This window comes from Pelobates fuscus, chromosome 5, assembly GCF_036172605.1.
Source record: "Pelobates fuscus isolate aPelFus1 chromosome 5, aPelFus1.pri, whole genome shotgun sequence".
Lineage (NCBI taxonomy): Eukaryota > Metazoa > Chordata > Amphibia > Anura > Pelobatidae > Pelobates > Pelobates fuscus.
The window spans coordinates 277,821,184-277,837,864 of NC_086321.1; positions in this window are offsets into that span (position 1 = coordinate 277,821,184).

Here is a 16,681-nt window from a genome sequence, read left to right on the forward strand (position 1 = left end):
TTATCCCAAAAAATCTTCCAAGAAACATAAAGAAGGTTTGGATATCCCAGATGATATTTTCTCTGACATATTAGCAGATGTTGAACGAGAGGAGAGACAAATGGCCGAGCAAGGGCTCCCTCCTCCAGGTTTCCCAAATTTTGAGCAGTGGAATCAGAATTCTGAGGATACAGGAGAGGAAGTTGGCATGCCTGAGATCATGAATATGCTCCAAAATTTGAGCAATGGCCTTCAGTTCCCAGGAGAATTCTCTGTAATTATAGGAGAGAGTCAGGGTGCTAATATTATGCCACCTCTCCATGTGCCAAATACTGTTCCAGCAGGTCTCCCATATCCATCTTTTCCATTGTATCCAGAAGCAGCCTACCCTGACTGGCATGGTATGTTGCCCCCTACTCATGCAGTAAATCCATTGTCCATTGACCCAGCCAATCTCTTCTCTTACCCGCTTTCACAAATAATACCACCTAACTTCTTATCTGATCAACATTTTACTGCAGGACCTCAACCTTTTGCATAAATGTTGTAGTTTTGTTATATTTACGTTTTTTGTTTTTTTTAACTGTTATGTTTTAGCGAAATATTGAAAAAAATACATGTAATGTGCTGAACATCAAAGCTGAAATTTTAATTTGTCTCAGTAAGTTGAAAGCCATACTTTCTATGGGAGTTTCAAATGTTCAATAATTGTTTTCTGAAGAAAGCATAACTGTCTGTTTTTAGCAAGCAACAACCCCATATTAAGCTGTTTATTCACTGAACATCCATTTGTACTGAATTGAAAACTGAATGACAAAATGTAGGCAGAAAACGAATGATTTGAATATATTCTTCAAATACCAGAATTTTTTTATTTGTTTTTTAGTTCACTACTATTCTGTGTTTAGTACTGTATAAGTGTGCCAGATTTGACAAGTTTACATAGGTTAATTATAGCCACTGTTATATCTGGGCTACAAATACATGCATTTTGGCAAACACCTCAAAGCCCATGTAAGCTTTGTGTTGTTGAATTTCAGTGATTTCTTTTATGTTGCATGTGTACAGTTGTACTGTAAAATGGGTAAAGCATGGGATATGTTTTTACATTTGTATACTAAAATTTGTAATATACGTTGAAAAAAAAAAAAGAAGGACGCATGAGCCTACAGGCATTGCGCATGAGCGTCCAGTAACGTGGCAAAAAAATTCCCAGCTCCCCAGAGGCTGTCCTAGCACCCCGGTCATACAAATATTCATTAACAGCTTTTTCTTGTTGGAGCAGGCGGTCGAACATTAGGAGTGTTGAATTCCAACGTGTAGGGCTGTCGCAAATCAAGCGCCTCACTGGCATGTTGTTTCGCCGCTGGATATCGGCAAAGTGAGCCATGGCCGTGTAGGAACGCCTGAAATGGCCACACACCTTCCTGGCCTGCTTCAGGATGTCCTGTAAGCCTGTGTACTTATGCACAAAGCGTTGTACGATCAGATTACACACATGTGCCATGCACGGCACATGTGTCAACTTGCCCAACTTCAATGTCGCTATCAAATTTTTTCCGTTGTCACACACCACTTTGCCGATATCCAGTTGCTGCGGAGTCAGACACTTTTCCACCTGTGCGTTCAGGGCGGACAGGAGTGCTTGTCCGGTGTGACTCTCTGCTTTCAAGCAAGTCAAACCCAAGACGGCGTGACACTGCCGTATCCGGGATGTGGAATAGTACCTGGGGAGCTGGGGAGGTGCCGTTGATGTGGAGCAAGAATCAGCGGCACAAGAGGACTCAGCTGAGGAGGTTATGGAAGAGGATGGAGTAGGAGGAGTAGAGGAGGTGGCAGCAGGACTGCCTGCAATTCGTGGCGGTGTCACCAACTCCTCTGCAATGCCACGCATTCCTTGCTTGTCAGCCATCAGCAGGTTTACCCAATGCGCAGTGTAGGTGATATACCTGCCCTGACCATGCTTTGCAGACCAGGTATCAGTGGTCAGATGGACCCTTGCCCCAACACTGTGTGCCAGACATGCCATGACTTCCTTTTGCACAATCGAGTACAAGTTGGGGATTGCCTTTTGTGAAAAGAAATTCTGGCCGGGTTCCTTCCACTGCGGTGTCCCAATAGCTACAAATTTTTTGAACGCCTCAGACTCAACCAGATTGTATGGTAAAAGCTGGCGGGCTAATAGTTCGGACAAGCCAGCTGTCAGACGCTGGGCATGGGGGTGACTTGGTGACATTGGCTTCTTACGCTCAAACATGTCCTTGACAGACACATGACTGTGGGCAGATGAGCGGGAACTGCTCAAGGCGGGAGACGGAGTGGCGGATGGTTGAGAGGGGGCAAGAAGGACAGCAGTGGTTGACGTGGCTGAAGATGCTGGACCAGGAGGAGGATGGCGGCTTAGAGTAGGCGTGCTGCTTGTACTCATGTGTTGATCCCATAGGCGTTTGTGATGTGAGATCATGTGCCTACGCAAAGCAGTTGTACCTAGGTGGGTGTTGGACCTCCCACGACTCAGTTTCCTTTGGCACAGGTTGCAAATGGCATCGTTGTTGTCAGAGGCAGACACACACAAAAAATGCCACACTGCTGAGCTCTGCAATGACGGCATTCTGGTGGTGGACACAGCATGCGTTGATTGGCGTGCTGTCGGGCTGACCCCGGGTGCCGATGCATGCTGTCTGACTGTGCCACTAGCTCCTTGCGACGACCCCCCCCTGCTTCCAACTCGTCTCCTCCTCCTCTCTGTCTCCCCATCTGAACTTTCGCCCTGTTCTTCTTCTTGCCGAGCGGGCACCCACGTGACATCCATGGACGCATCGTCATCATCAACCGCTTCGCTTGTATCTGACAACTCAGAAAAGGAAGCAGCAGCGGGTACAACATTATCATCATCATCACACCGTACCTCCATGTGTTTAATGCTGCCTGCCTGAGACATATCCCTGTTATCTACATCCTCTAGCAATAATGGTTGCGCATCACTCATTTCTTCAAACGGGTGTGTGAATAACTCCTCTGACATACCAAGTAAAGCGGCTGTGGTGCTAGTTTTGGTGGTGGCGGCAGGCGGGTGAGTGCTATCTTGAGAGGTGCCTGAAGCTAAGCTGGAGGAGGATGGTGCGTCAAGGTTCCGAGCGGAGGCTGTACAAGATTGGGTGTCCTGTGTTAGCCAGTCAACTATGTCCTCAGAACATTTCAAGTTCAGGGTACGTGGCTTCTGAAAACTGGGCATTATTCTAGGGCAAAAGGGAATCACAGCACCACGACCACGACGGCCCCTGCGGGGTGGTCTGCCTCTGCTTGTCATTTTTTTGGGGATTAGTGGTACTATGCGTGCAAGCTACTGTGAGACCAGATATGATTGTAGGCCTGAGACACCCGCTTGAAGACAAGTAACTGCTATTCAATCTATAACAGTGAAAAATAAATTTTGGTTTTAAAAGCACGCTTTAGAGACACCAGATATGATTGGCAATGTGCACTGGAACAGTTCTGCAGAGCACACACTGTAGGCCTGAGACACCCGCTTGAAGACAAGTAACTGCTATTCAATCTATAACAGTGAAAAACAAATTTTGGTTTTAAAAGCACGCTATAGAGACACCAGATATGATTGGCAATGTGCACTGGAACAGTTCTGCAGAGCACACGCTGAAGGAAGGACTGACAGAGCCGCTTGAAGACAAGTAACTGCTATTCAATCTATAACAGTGAAAAACAAATTTTGGTTTTAAAAGCACGCTATAGAGACACCAAATATGATTGGCAACTGTCAAAGCACGCTGGAACAGGTCTACAGAGCACACGCTGAAGTAGGCCTGACACCCAGACGCTTGCAGACAACTAACTGATCTTCTATTACAGTGAAAAAAAATGATTTCTTTAAAATCTAAAGCTTAAGCTATTGTTAAAACAGATATGAGTGGTGGCACTGACTGTGCAAATGGGCAAGGCATCCAACCTGACACAGAAGCTGGCAGGCAGGCAACTGCTCTTCTATTACAGTGAAAACAAATTATTTATTTTAAATCTAAAGCTTAACCAATTGTTAAAACAGATATGAGTGGTGGCACTGGGCAAGTGGGCACAGTATCCAATGTGAACCTCACACAGAAGCTGGCAGGCAGGCAACTGCTCTTCTATTACAGTGAAAAAAATATATTTATTTTAAATGTAAAGCTTAACCAATTGTTAAAACAGATATGAGTGGTGGCACTGGGCAAGTAGGCACAGTATCCAATGTGAACCTCACACAGAAGCTGTCAGGCAGGCAACTGCTCTTCTATTACAGTGGAAACAAAATTTTGGTTGTAAAAGCATGCTAGAGAGACACCAGATATGAGTGGCAACTGTCAAAGTACGCTGGCAGGGTTGTGCAGGGCACACGCTGAAGGAAGGCCTGACAGAGCCGCTTGAAGGACACTGACTGTCTGCTATTAGCTTACACTGGAAACCTTTTTTCTTTGTAAAAGCACGCTAAAGAGACACCAGATATGATTGGCAACTGTCAAAGCACGCTGGCACAGGTCTGCAGAGCACACGCTGAAGTAGGCCTGACACCCAGACGCTTGCAGACAACTAACTGATCTTCTATTACAGTGAAAAAAAAATGATTTCTTTAAAATCTAAAGCTTAAGCTATTGTTAAAACAGATATGAGTGGTGGCACTGACTGTGCAAATGGGCAAGGCATCCAACCTGACACAGAAGCTGGCAGGCAGGCAACTGATCTTCTATTACAGTGAAAACAAATTATTTATTTTAAATCTAAAGCTTAACCAATTGTTAAAACAGATATGAGTGGTGGCACTGGGCAAGTGGGCACAGTATCCAATGTGAACCTCACACAGAAGCTGGCAGGCAGGCAACTGCTCTTCTATTACAGTGAAAAAAATTAATTATTTAAAATCTAAAGCTTAACCAATTGTTAAAACAGATATGAGTGGTGGCACTGACTGTGCAAATGGGCAAGGCATCCAACCTGACACAGAAGCTGGCAGGCAGGCAACTGCTCTTCTATTACAGTGAAAACAAATTATTTATTTTAAATCTAAAGCTTAACCAATTGTTAAAACAGATATGAGTGGTGGCACTGGGCAAGTGGGCACAGTATCCAATGTGAACCTCACACAGAAGCTGGCAGGCAGGCAACTGCTCTTCTATTACAGTGAAAAAAAAATATTTATTTTAAATGTAAAGCTTAACCAATTGTTAAAACAGATATGAGTGGTGGCACTGGGCAAGTGGGCACAGTATCCAATGTGAACCTCACACAGAAGCTGGCAGGCAGGCAACTGCTCTTCTATTACAGTGAAAAAAAATAATTATTTAAAATCTAAAGCTTAACCAATTGTTAAAACAGATATGAGTGGTGGCACTGACTGTGCAAATGGGCAACTCATCCAACCTGACACAGAAGCTGGCAGGCAGGCAACTGTTCTTCTATTACAGTGAAAACAAATTATTTATTTTAAATCTAAAGCTTAACCAATTGTTAAAACAGATATGAGTGGTGGCACTGGGCAAGTGGGCACAGTATCCAATGTGAACCTCACACAGAAGCTGGCAGGCAGGCAACTGCTCTTCTATTACAGTGAAAAAAAAAATTATTTTAAATGTAAAGCTTAACCAATTGTTAAAACAGATATGAGTGGTGGCACTGGGCAAGTAGGCACACTATCCAATGTGAACCTCACACAGAAGCTGGCAGGCAGGCAACTGCTCTTCTATTACAATGAAAACAAATTATTTATTTTAAATCTAAAGCTTAACCAATTGTTAAAACAGATATGAGTGGTGGCACTGGGCAAGTGGGCACAGTATCCAATGTGAACCTCACACAGAAGCTGGCAGGCAGGCAACTGCTCTTCTATTACAGTGAAAAAAAAATATTTATTTTAAATGTAAAGCTTAACCAATTGTTAAAACAGATATGAGTGGTGGCACTGGGCAAGTAGGCACAGTATCCAATGTGAACCTCACACAGAAGCTGGCAGGCAGGCACCTGCAATTACATTACACAGGAAAAAAAAAAAAAAAAGCAGCCTGATGTTATAGCCCTAAAAATGGCTTTTTGGGGTGCTGTCCTTACAGCAGAGATCAGATGAGTCCTTCAGGATTGTAGTGGACACTGAATACCCTAGCCTAGCTATCAATTTCCCTATCTAATCAGCAGCAGCTAAACTTTCCCTCCTCTCACTAAGCATGCATCTTCCGAATGAATCGAAAATGGATGCTGGGAGGGAGGTTGGAGGGTGTGGAAGGGAGGGATTGCTGCTGATTGGCTGGAATGTGTCTGCTGACCGAGAGGCACAGGGTCAAAGTTTGCCCAATGATGACGAATAGGGGGCGGATCGAACTGCGCATGTGTCCGCCCGCCGCAGCGAACGCGAACACGCTAATTTCGCCAGGAACTGTTCGCCGGTACAGTTCGGTACATCACTATCTAATATATCTGCAGGAACTGATTCACTGAGGAGAACACACAGGGGCCTTCTAAAGTCCAGTTGGTTGATCTTCAGTACACTGGTCTTTGCATTAACTCCTACAATCCCGTTGTTAGTTGAAGTGCTGTGAGAGACCAATGACAGGCTGGCAATCTTTTAGGCACAATATGTTACTGTTTTCTCCCATCAATCTTCTATTTATCAACATATGTCAAAGAAATAATATGTGATCCAAAACTCAAAAATCTATATTTAATGGAGTAAAATGTTATATTTTACACAATCGGTAATTTCTTTTTTTTTTTTACAAGCCTATGTACACTGTAATTCTCAACTGTGAATGAGCTAATTCTAAGAAGCATGTTTTGATGGATTACATTACATACACCAGTTCACAGAGTTTATTTTGCATATTGTGGAACACACATTAACTCGATTGTGGAACCTGCACCAAAAGGTGTAAACTTGTTTGAGCAAGGTCCTCTTCATCCTATTGTTTCTGTAAGTTTTTGAAATTGTCTCATTTATTGTTAAATCTCCCCTCCTATAATATTGTAAAGCGCTACAGAATTTGTTGGCGTTATATAAATGCCAATATTAATAATAATAATAATAATAATAATAATAATAATAAATGGTTCACGTTAGATTGCAAAGTCTCTATTTACTTGCTTCTTGGTAGCTGCTACACTGATTGGTTTGTTAATAGCTATTAAACCGACTTAAAACTAGCATTAAAAGTAGGTTGGTCTGGTATGCCTAAAGCAACACTCAGGGATGAGGGAGTCTGACTTGGAATGGAGTGCTCAAAACTGGGTATAGGCAGAAATTTCACCAAAAAACTGCCCCAAAATGTAGAAATACAATTATATCATTGCACCCACAATGATATAATTGTATTAAAACTAGCATTGTTTATCAGTTTAATAAAGCTGTGGTCTGCCAAGCAGGAACATTTTTAAACGTGTGTATAAGATAGGACATGTGGGATGGTTGTTTTTCATGAAGTACATTTTACATTAACCCTTTAAGAACGGAGGGCGTACAATTACACCCTATTTTAAGCGGCTCTAAACGCGGCTCTAAAAGCGGCTCTAAACGAGTGGCGTAATTGTACACCCTCTGTTTTTTTCTTACTTACCCGGTCGCCAGCAATCCCACGCCGGCGATCGCGGTTTGGGGGGACTCCCAGGGAGCCCCCCGCGCCACATCCGACGTCCTGGGGGCCCCCCCAGCCATGTGAGAGTGAGGTCCTTGCGAGGACCTCACAATCACATGGCTGGGTTAGCTCAGGCATTGCCAGCAGGGAGACTAACTGTAATGACAGGTAGTCCCCCTGCTGGCTGGAAATAAAATAAAATTAATTAAATAAGTGTAAAAAAAATAATTATATACTTAGATCATATATATATATTATGATCTAAATATATATATATACACATATACATACACACACATACACTGTCTAGGTGTATTTTACTATTAATATATATCATTTATATATATATATATATATATATATATATATATATATATATATATATATATATATATATATTTATATATATATATATATATATATATATATATAAAAAATAGAAAAAAATCCCAAGCACTCACGCTTTGTGGTTCCTCATGTGCCGGGTGCCAAAGCCTGGACTCCAAAGATACATAGAATGCCAAATAAAAGCTGCTCACCGGTCTTGTTAAAATCCAAAAGTTTTATTAAATCATATTAAAATCTGTGACCAACGTTTCGGTCCCCGCTCGGGACCTTCCTCAGGGTCAGACAAAAATGATAGGACAACACACAATACTTGCAATGTATGTCAATATATAGCCATAACAATAATTAAAAGTGACTCACCCAGGTGCATGGTGTCCTCGGCGTTTCCGCCGTGTATACTTCCGGGTGTGCGCATTAGGTGTAAGCCCTGCTCCGCCCCTTATCCCACATGTTGAGGGAAACTACTAACCAGTAGATAGGGGGTGCGGCATATCAACCGCGTCTATGGCGACGGCTATGCTTCCGGGTGTGCGCGAGCACTCATTCCGGCGTCCCACTATCAAGGGTACACGTGACTGGTGCCGCACGAATCACGGCCAATGGGGCGTTGCTAGGCAACGTAATATGAGCAAACCACTATATACATATACAGGAAACTCCATGTGTGAGTTATTATAGTGAATATGTGTAGATTAAGTACTGATATATATACACTATACATAAGGTGTATAGGATAACCTTATCAAATGAAGGTTTTTATCTTATAAGAACATGTGACATATGTAAAGTGCCACTAAGAGCACATATGAACGTCGTGAAAGGAGAAAGTGCTGTGGGAGGTACTACACTAGATAGTATTAAAGTGATACCGTGTCTATAAATAAAGTGCAAAAAGTGATGCAAAAGAACATATAATAAACTGTTATGCAGTACACAAGTGAAAAAAATTACAACACTTAGTATCATGGCCATAAGAATAGCATATTAGTGATGCCATTTAAAAGAAAATATATGTCTATAAGCCCCTGTATGGGGTAATAGCCTATATGTCAAAGTAAAGATAAAATACAATAGTATAAAATCATACTGGTACTAGTAGGGGGGACTAGATAAATGAATAATACGGGATGTTTTCATTCAAACCCCTAGGTGCTACCGTGTCTAACTGGTATATCCAGAATGCTTCTTTCTGGAGCAGCATTTTACCTCTATTTCCACCCCTCTTAGAAGGGGGAATGTGGTCTATGCCCACGAACTTGAGGGAGGATAGGGGGTGTCCTTTAACCAAAAAATGTTTGGCCACAGGTTTATCGGATAGTCCATCCCTGTAGGCCAACCTAATACTGGAACGGTGGCCCCTTATGCGTTCACATAATTGTGTCTCAGTTTTTCCCACGTAGTATAGACCACATGGGCACATCAGTTTGTATACAACATGAGTCGTTTTACAGGTAATGGTGTGCTTAATATCGTAAACTCTATTGGTGTGTGGATGGTTAAATTTTTTAGATGGAATCATGTGTCCACATGTCACACAGCCAAGGCAACGGATGCATCCTCGTATGTTGCTCTTGGCTGTCTTAGAGTAGCTGGCGACTGGATCCGTGTGCACCAATATGTCTCGTAGGTTTCTGTTGCGTCTATAGCAGATCATCGGTGGTTCTTTGAAAATCTTCGGGAGCAAGTCGTCAGTAGCCACCATCTTCCAATTTTCTTTAATAACTGTTGCAATCTGATGTGAAGAGTTGTGAAACGTCATGGGGAACACCATCCTCTGTGTGGGTTGTACTTTCTCTTTGTTCGTCGCTATCCTAGCCATTCTGAGGGCGTCTTGGAGTGCCCGGTTTTCATAGCCTCTATTTGCAAACTTTTGTGTCATGGTATCCAATTGCAATTCCATCTTATCCGGGTTTGAGTTATTGCGGATAACACGTTGAAATTGTGCCTTCGGTATCGATTTTTTCAGTGCGATAGGGTGTGCGCTGTGGGCGTGCAAAAGGGTATTACGGCCAGTGGGTTTTGAATATAGAGAATATTCAATCCCGTTCGACCCGCTGGTTAATTCCAAATCAAGATATTGTACTCTATCTGCACTTATATTGGCTGTGAGCCTGATAGGTGATGGAAGTTGATTCAATTCGGATACCATTTGTTGTGCCTCTACTTGTGTACCCCTCCAGATAATGAGAAGGTCGTCTATGTAGCGGTAATAGCCGACTATGGAGTCTCCATAGGGCAATAAGATATGTTCCATTTCATATGCATACATATATGCATTCGCATACATTGGGGCTACCGATGACCCCATGGATGTTCCCGCCACCTGAAGGTACCATTGTTCTTCAAATCTGAAGTGGTTATTGTAAAGGATTAAGGATAGCAACTCCAAAACGAACTCAATAGGAGGACCCTGGTAGACTTGAGAGTTGCACAAAACCTGTCGCATGGCCTCTATTCCTTCTGCATGGGGTATGACCGTATACAAGCTGGCCACATCCATTGTAATGAATACCGGTGTAACATGATGTAATTGTAGGCCCTTGATCCTGTCCAAAAGTGTCTGGGTATCTTTGATACAAGTCTGTAATGACTCCACTGGTCTTTTGACAACATGGTCAAGCCATTGTGCAATCGGTTCTAATATTCCGTCAATGGCTGACACTATAGGGCGTCCGGGCGGTTTATTGGCATTCTTATGTATCTTTGGGATACTGTAGATAACTGGGGTGCGTGGATGGGCTTTATTCAAAAATCGGTAGAGTTCTAATTCTATGTAGCCTGCTCTTAAGGCCATGTCTAGGACATCCATGATTTTCCTCTGGATATTTGTAGTTGGATCCCCCGGGAGAGGGCAGTATGTGTTAGCATCCTGAAGTTGCTGTCTGAGGTCCGCAGCATAATCGGCGTAGTCCATAAGGACTATGCCACCCCCCTTATCCGCCGGGCGGATCACGATAGTATGATCCTTAGCCAAATTAGCCAACGAGTTTTTTTCTTGTTTCGTGATATTATATTGTGCTGTAGGATGTCTCATAGCATTGTTTTGTGTCAACTTGGCTGTGGTAGTTAGAAATGTCTTAATGGAATGTTTGTTGCTTGGTGGATCAAATGTCGATTTGACTCTAAATTTATCAATATCCATATCATTGGACCTGGTGGTGTCTCTGGCAGCGTGGTGGAAATGATCTTTAAGTCTCATGTGCCTTCCAAATTGGAAAAGTTCGGTACTCCATTGAAATGGGCTAAGTCTACTTGTGGGAACGTATGAAAGTCCTTTGCTAAGAATGGAGATTTCCATATTGCTTAAGTGTCTGTGTGAAAGATTGAAAATAGGTGTTATCTCCTGAGAGGCGGTTTGCCGCGGGGTACTATTTTGGCCCTTGCCCCCTCTCCTGGTTCTATGCCTTCTTCGCTTCGAATGCGGCTCCTGGTTACCGTGCCTGTCTCGGCTGCATCTAAAAAAGGTGCCGCGTTTGTAGAAGTGTCATTATCTGACGCCGATTCTCCAGATGTAATGTCTATTGTAGGGATATTCGGGCATACGATTCTTTTGCGGAAGCGTCTTGGTCTGGGTGGCCGATCACCGGATAACCACCTGTATACCCGGTGGTCTTGGTAGTCTTGCTGTACCCTCTCATATTTTTGTTTCTTGAACTTTACTAGCTCGTTCTTATATTTCAGGAGTTCACTCTTAAGCTGCTGTTGGAGTTTTAAGCCTTCTGTGGAGGCCATCAGGACAGCCTGTTCCATTTCAACATCCAATATTTTTTGTGTAACATCAGCCAAGTCTGTCTTAACATCTCTAATAGCTATCAACATGAGATCCAAAGAGGCTTTGTTTAAGACATGGGTCCAATCCCTGCATACCGTGGCCTTGAGTCTGCCTATAGTTGGGATATTAAGCAGCCTAAACCCTCGTGGGATCATCTTTGCTTTGTAGTAGTCCGATAGGAACAGACCATGGAGGTCTAAATCAATGCTTTTTTTGTGCAAGCGTAGGAGTTTAAAGTAGACATCTTTAGGGGTAATATGGCTAGGAAGCCCCTGGCTGGTTTGCTCCCAAAGTATGCCTGCTACTTCATCTGTAGTAAATTGGAGCGTTTCAGCATGTTCTGCATATGCCCCTGCTTGTACCAGAAATTCATCCATATTCAAAATATGTACACTAAAATATTGTTTAAAGCAATGTATAAACTAACAATGCTGTAGTTTAACATCCAAAGAAATTCAATGTGCACCAATAGGGAATTGTGTGCACTACCAGCTGGTGCTGTATGGGTAGGAGGTAGAGCCCCACACTCCCAAATTTACAAAAAATAGAAAAAAATCCCAAGCACTCACGCTTTGTGGTTCCTCATGTGCCGGGTGCCAAAGCCTGGACTCCAAAGATACATAGAATGCCAAATAATAGCTGCTCACCGGTCTTGTTAAAATCCAAAAGTTTTATTAAATCATATTAAAATCTGTGACCAACGTTTCGGTCCCCGCTCGGGACCTTCCTCAGGGTCAGACAAAAATGATAGGACAACACACAATACTTGCAATGTATGTCAATATATAGCCATAACAATAATTAAAAGTGACTCACCCAGGTGCATGGTGTCCTCGGCGTTTCCGCCGTGTATACTTCCGGGTGTGCGCATTAGGTGTAAGCCCTGCTCCGCCCCTTATCCCACATGTTGAGGGAAACTACTAACCAGTAGATAGGGGGTGCGGCATATCAACCGCGTCTATGGCGACGGCTATGCTTCCGGGTGTGCGCGAGCACTCATTCCGGCGTCCCACTATCAAGGGTACACGTGACTGGTGCCGCACGAATCACGGCCAATGGGGCGTTGCTAGGCAACGTAATACGAGCAAACCACTATATACATATACAGGAAACTCCATGTGTGAGTTATTATAGTGAATATGTGTAGATGAAGTACTGATATATATACACTATACATAAGGTGTATAGGATAACCTTATCAAATGAAGGTTTTTATCTTATAAGAACATGTGACATATGTAAAGTGCCACTAAGAGCACATATGAACGTCGTGAAAGGAGAAAGTGCTGTGGGAGGTACTACACTAGATAGTATTAAAGTGATACCGTGTCTATAAATAAAGTGCAAAAAGTGATGCAAAAGAACATATAATAAACTGTTATGCAGTACACAAGTGAAAAAAATTACAACACTTAGTATCATGGCCATAAGAATAGCATATTAGTGATGCCATTTAAAAGAAAATATATGTCTATAAGCCCCTGTATGGGGTAATAGCCTATATGTCAAAGTAAAGATAAAATACAATAGTATAAAATCATACTGGTACTAGTAGGGGGGACTAGATAAATGAATAATACGGGATGTTTTCATTCAAACCCCTAGGTGCTACCGTGTCTAACTGGTATATCCAGAATGCTTCTTTCTGGAGCAGCATTTTACCTCTATTTCCACCCCTCTTAGAAGGGGGAATGTGGTCTATGCCCACGAACTTGAGGGAGGATAGGGGGTGTCCTTTATCCAAAAAATGTTTGGCCACAGGTTTATCGGATAGTCCATCCCTGTAGGCCAACCTAATACTGGAACGGTGGCCCCTTATGCGTTCACATAATTGTGTCTCAGTTTTTCCCACGTAGTATAGACCACATGGGCACATCAGTTTGTATACAACATGAGTCGTTTTACAGGTAATGGTGTGCTTAATATCGTAAACTCTATTGGTGTGTGGATGGTTAAATTTTTTAGATGGAATCATGTGTCCACATGTCACACAGCCAAGGCAACGGATGCATCCTCGTATGTTGCTCTTGGCTGTCTTAGAGTAGCTGGCGAATGGATCCGTGTGCACCAATATGTCTCGTAGGTTTCTGTTGCGTCTATAGCAGATCATCGGTGGTTCTTTGAAAATCTTCGGGAGCAAGTCGTCAGTAGCCACCATCTTCCAATTTTCTTTAATAACTGTTGCAATCTGATGTTAAGAGTTGTGAAACGTCATGGGGAACACCATCCTCTGTGTGGGTTGTACTTTCTCTTTGTTCGTCGCTGTCCTAGCCATTCTGAGGGCGTCTTGGAGTGCCCGGTTTTCATAGCCTCTATTTGCAAACTTTTGTGTCATGGTATCCAATTGCAATTCCATCTTATCCGGGTTTGAGTTATTGCGGATAACACGTTGAAATTGTGCCTTCGGTATCGATTTTTTCAGTGCGATAGGGTGTGCGCTGTGGGCGTGCAAAAGGGTATTACGGCCAGTGGGTTTTGAATATAGAGAATATTCAATCCCGTTCGACCCGCTGGTTAATTCCAAATCAAGATATTGTACTCTATCTGCACTTATATTGGCTGTGAGCCTGATAGGTGATGGAAGTTGATTAAATTCGGATACCATTTGTTGTGCCTCTACTTGTGTACCCCTCCAGATAATGAGAAGGTCGTCTATGTAGCGGTAATAGCCGACTATGGAGTCTCCATAGGGCAATAAGATATGTTCCATTTCATATGCATACATATATGCATTCGCATACATTGGGGCTACCGATGACCCCATGGATGTTCCCGCCACCTGAAGGTACCATTGTTCTTCAAATCTGAAGTGGTTATTGTAAAGGATTAAGGATAGCAACTCCAAAACGAACTCAATAGGAGGACCCTGGTAGACTTGAGAGTTGCACAAAACCTGTCGCATGGCCTCTATTCCTTCTGCATGGGGTATGACCGTATACAAGCTGGCCACATCCATTGTAATGAATACCGGTGTAACATGATGTAATTGTAGGCCCTTGATCCTGTCCAAAAGTGTCTGGGTATCTTTGATACAAGTCTGTAATGACTCCACTGGTCTTTTGACAACATGGTCAAGCCATTGTGCAATCGGTTCTAATATTCCGTCAATGGCTGACACTATAGGGCGTCCGGGCGGTTTATTGGCATTCTTATGTATCTTTGGGATACTGTAGATAACTGGGGTGCGTGGATGGGCTTTATTCAAAAATCGGTAGAGTTCTAATTCTATGTAGCCTGCTCTTAAGGCCATGTCTAGGACATCCATGATTTTCCTCTGGATATTTGTAGTTGGATCCCCCGGGAGAGGGCAGTATGTGTTAGCATCCTGAAGTTGCTGTCTGAGGTCCGCAGCATAATCGGCGTAGTCCATAAGGACTATGCCACCCCCCTTATCCGCCGGGCGGATCACGATAGTATGATCCTTAGCCAAATTAGCCAACGAGTTTTTTTCTTGTTTCGTGATATTATATTGTGCTGTAGGATGTCTCATAGCATTGTTTTGTGTCAACTTGGCTGTGGTAGTTAGAAATGTCTTAATGGAATGTTTGTTGCTTGGTGGATCAAATGTCGATTTGACTCTAAATTTATCAATATCCATATCATTGGACCTGGTGGTGTCTCTGGCAGCGTGGTGGAAATGATCTTTAAGTCTCATGTGCCTTCCAAATTGGAAAAGTTCGGTACTCCATTGAAATGGGCTAAGTCTACTTGTGGGAACGTATGAAAGTCCTTTGCTAAGAATGGAGATTTCCATATTGCTTAAGTGTCTGTGTGAAAGATTGAAAATAGGTGTTATCTCCTGAGAGGCGGTTTGCCGCGGGGTACTATTTTGGCCCTTGCCCCCTCTCCTGGTTCTATGCCTTCTTCGCTTCGAATGCGGCTCCTGGTTACCGTGCCTGTCTCGGCTGCATCTAAAAAAGGTGCCGCGTTTGTAGAAGTGTCATTATCTGACGCCGATTCTCCAGATGTAATGTCTATTGTAGGGATATTCGGGCATACGATTCTTTTGCGGAAGCGTCTTGGTCTGGGTGGCCGATCACCGGATAACCACCTGTATACCCGGTGGTCTTGGTAGTCTTGCTGTACCCTCTCATATTTTTGTTTCTTGAACTTTACTAGCTCGTTCTTATATTTCAGGAGTTCACTCTTAAGCTGCTGTTGGAGTTTTAAGCCTTCTGTGGAGGCCATCAGGACAGCCTGTTCCATTTCAACATCCAATATTTTTTGTGTAACATCAGCCAAGTCTGTCTTAACATCTCTAATAGCTATCAACATGAGATCCAAAGAGGCTTTGTTTAAGACATGGGTCCAATCCCTGCATACCGTGGCCTTGAGTCTGCCTATAGTTGGGATATTAAGCAGCCTAAACCCTCGTGGGATCATCTTTGCTTTGTAGTAGTCCGATAGGAACAGACCATGGAGGTCTAAATCAATGCTTTTTTTGTGCAAGCGTAGGAGTTTAAAGTAGACATCTTTAGGGGTAATATGGCTAGGAAGCCCCTGGCTGGTTTGCTCCCAAAGTATGCCTGCTACTTCATCTGTAGTAAATTGGAGCGTTTCAGCATGTTCTGCATATGCCCCTGCTTGTACCAGAAATTCATCCATATTCAAAATATGTACACTAAAATATTGTTTAAAGCAATGTATAAACTAACAATGCTGTAGTTTAACATCCAAAGAAATTCAATGTGCACCAATAGGGAATTGTGTGCACTACCAGCTGGTGCTGTATGGGTAGGAGGTAGAGCCCCACACTCCCAAATTTACAAAAAATAGAAAAAAATCCCAAGCACTCACGCTTTGTGGTTCCTCATGTGCCGGGTGCCAAAGCCTGGACTCCAAAGATACATAGAATGCCAAATAATAGCTGCTCACCGGTCTTGTTAAAATCCAAAAGTTTTATTAAATCATATTAAAATCTGTGACCAACGTTTCGGTCCCCGCTCGGGACCTTCCTCAGGGTCAGACAAAAATG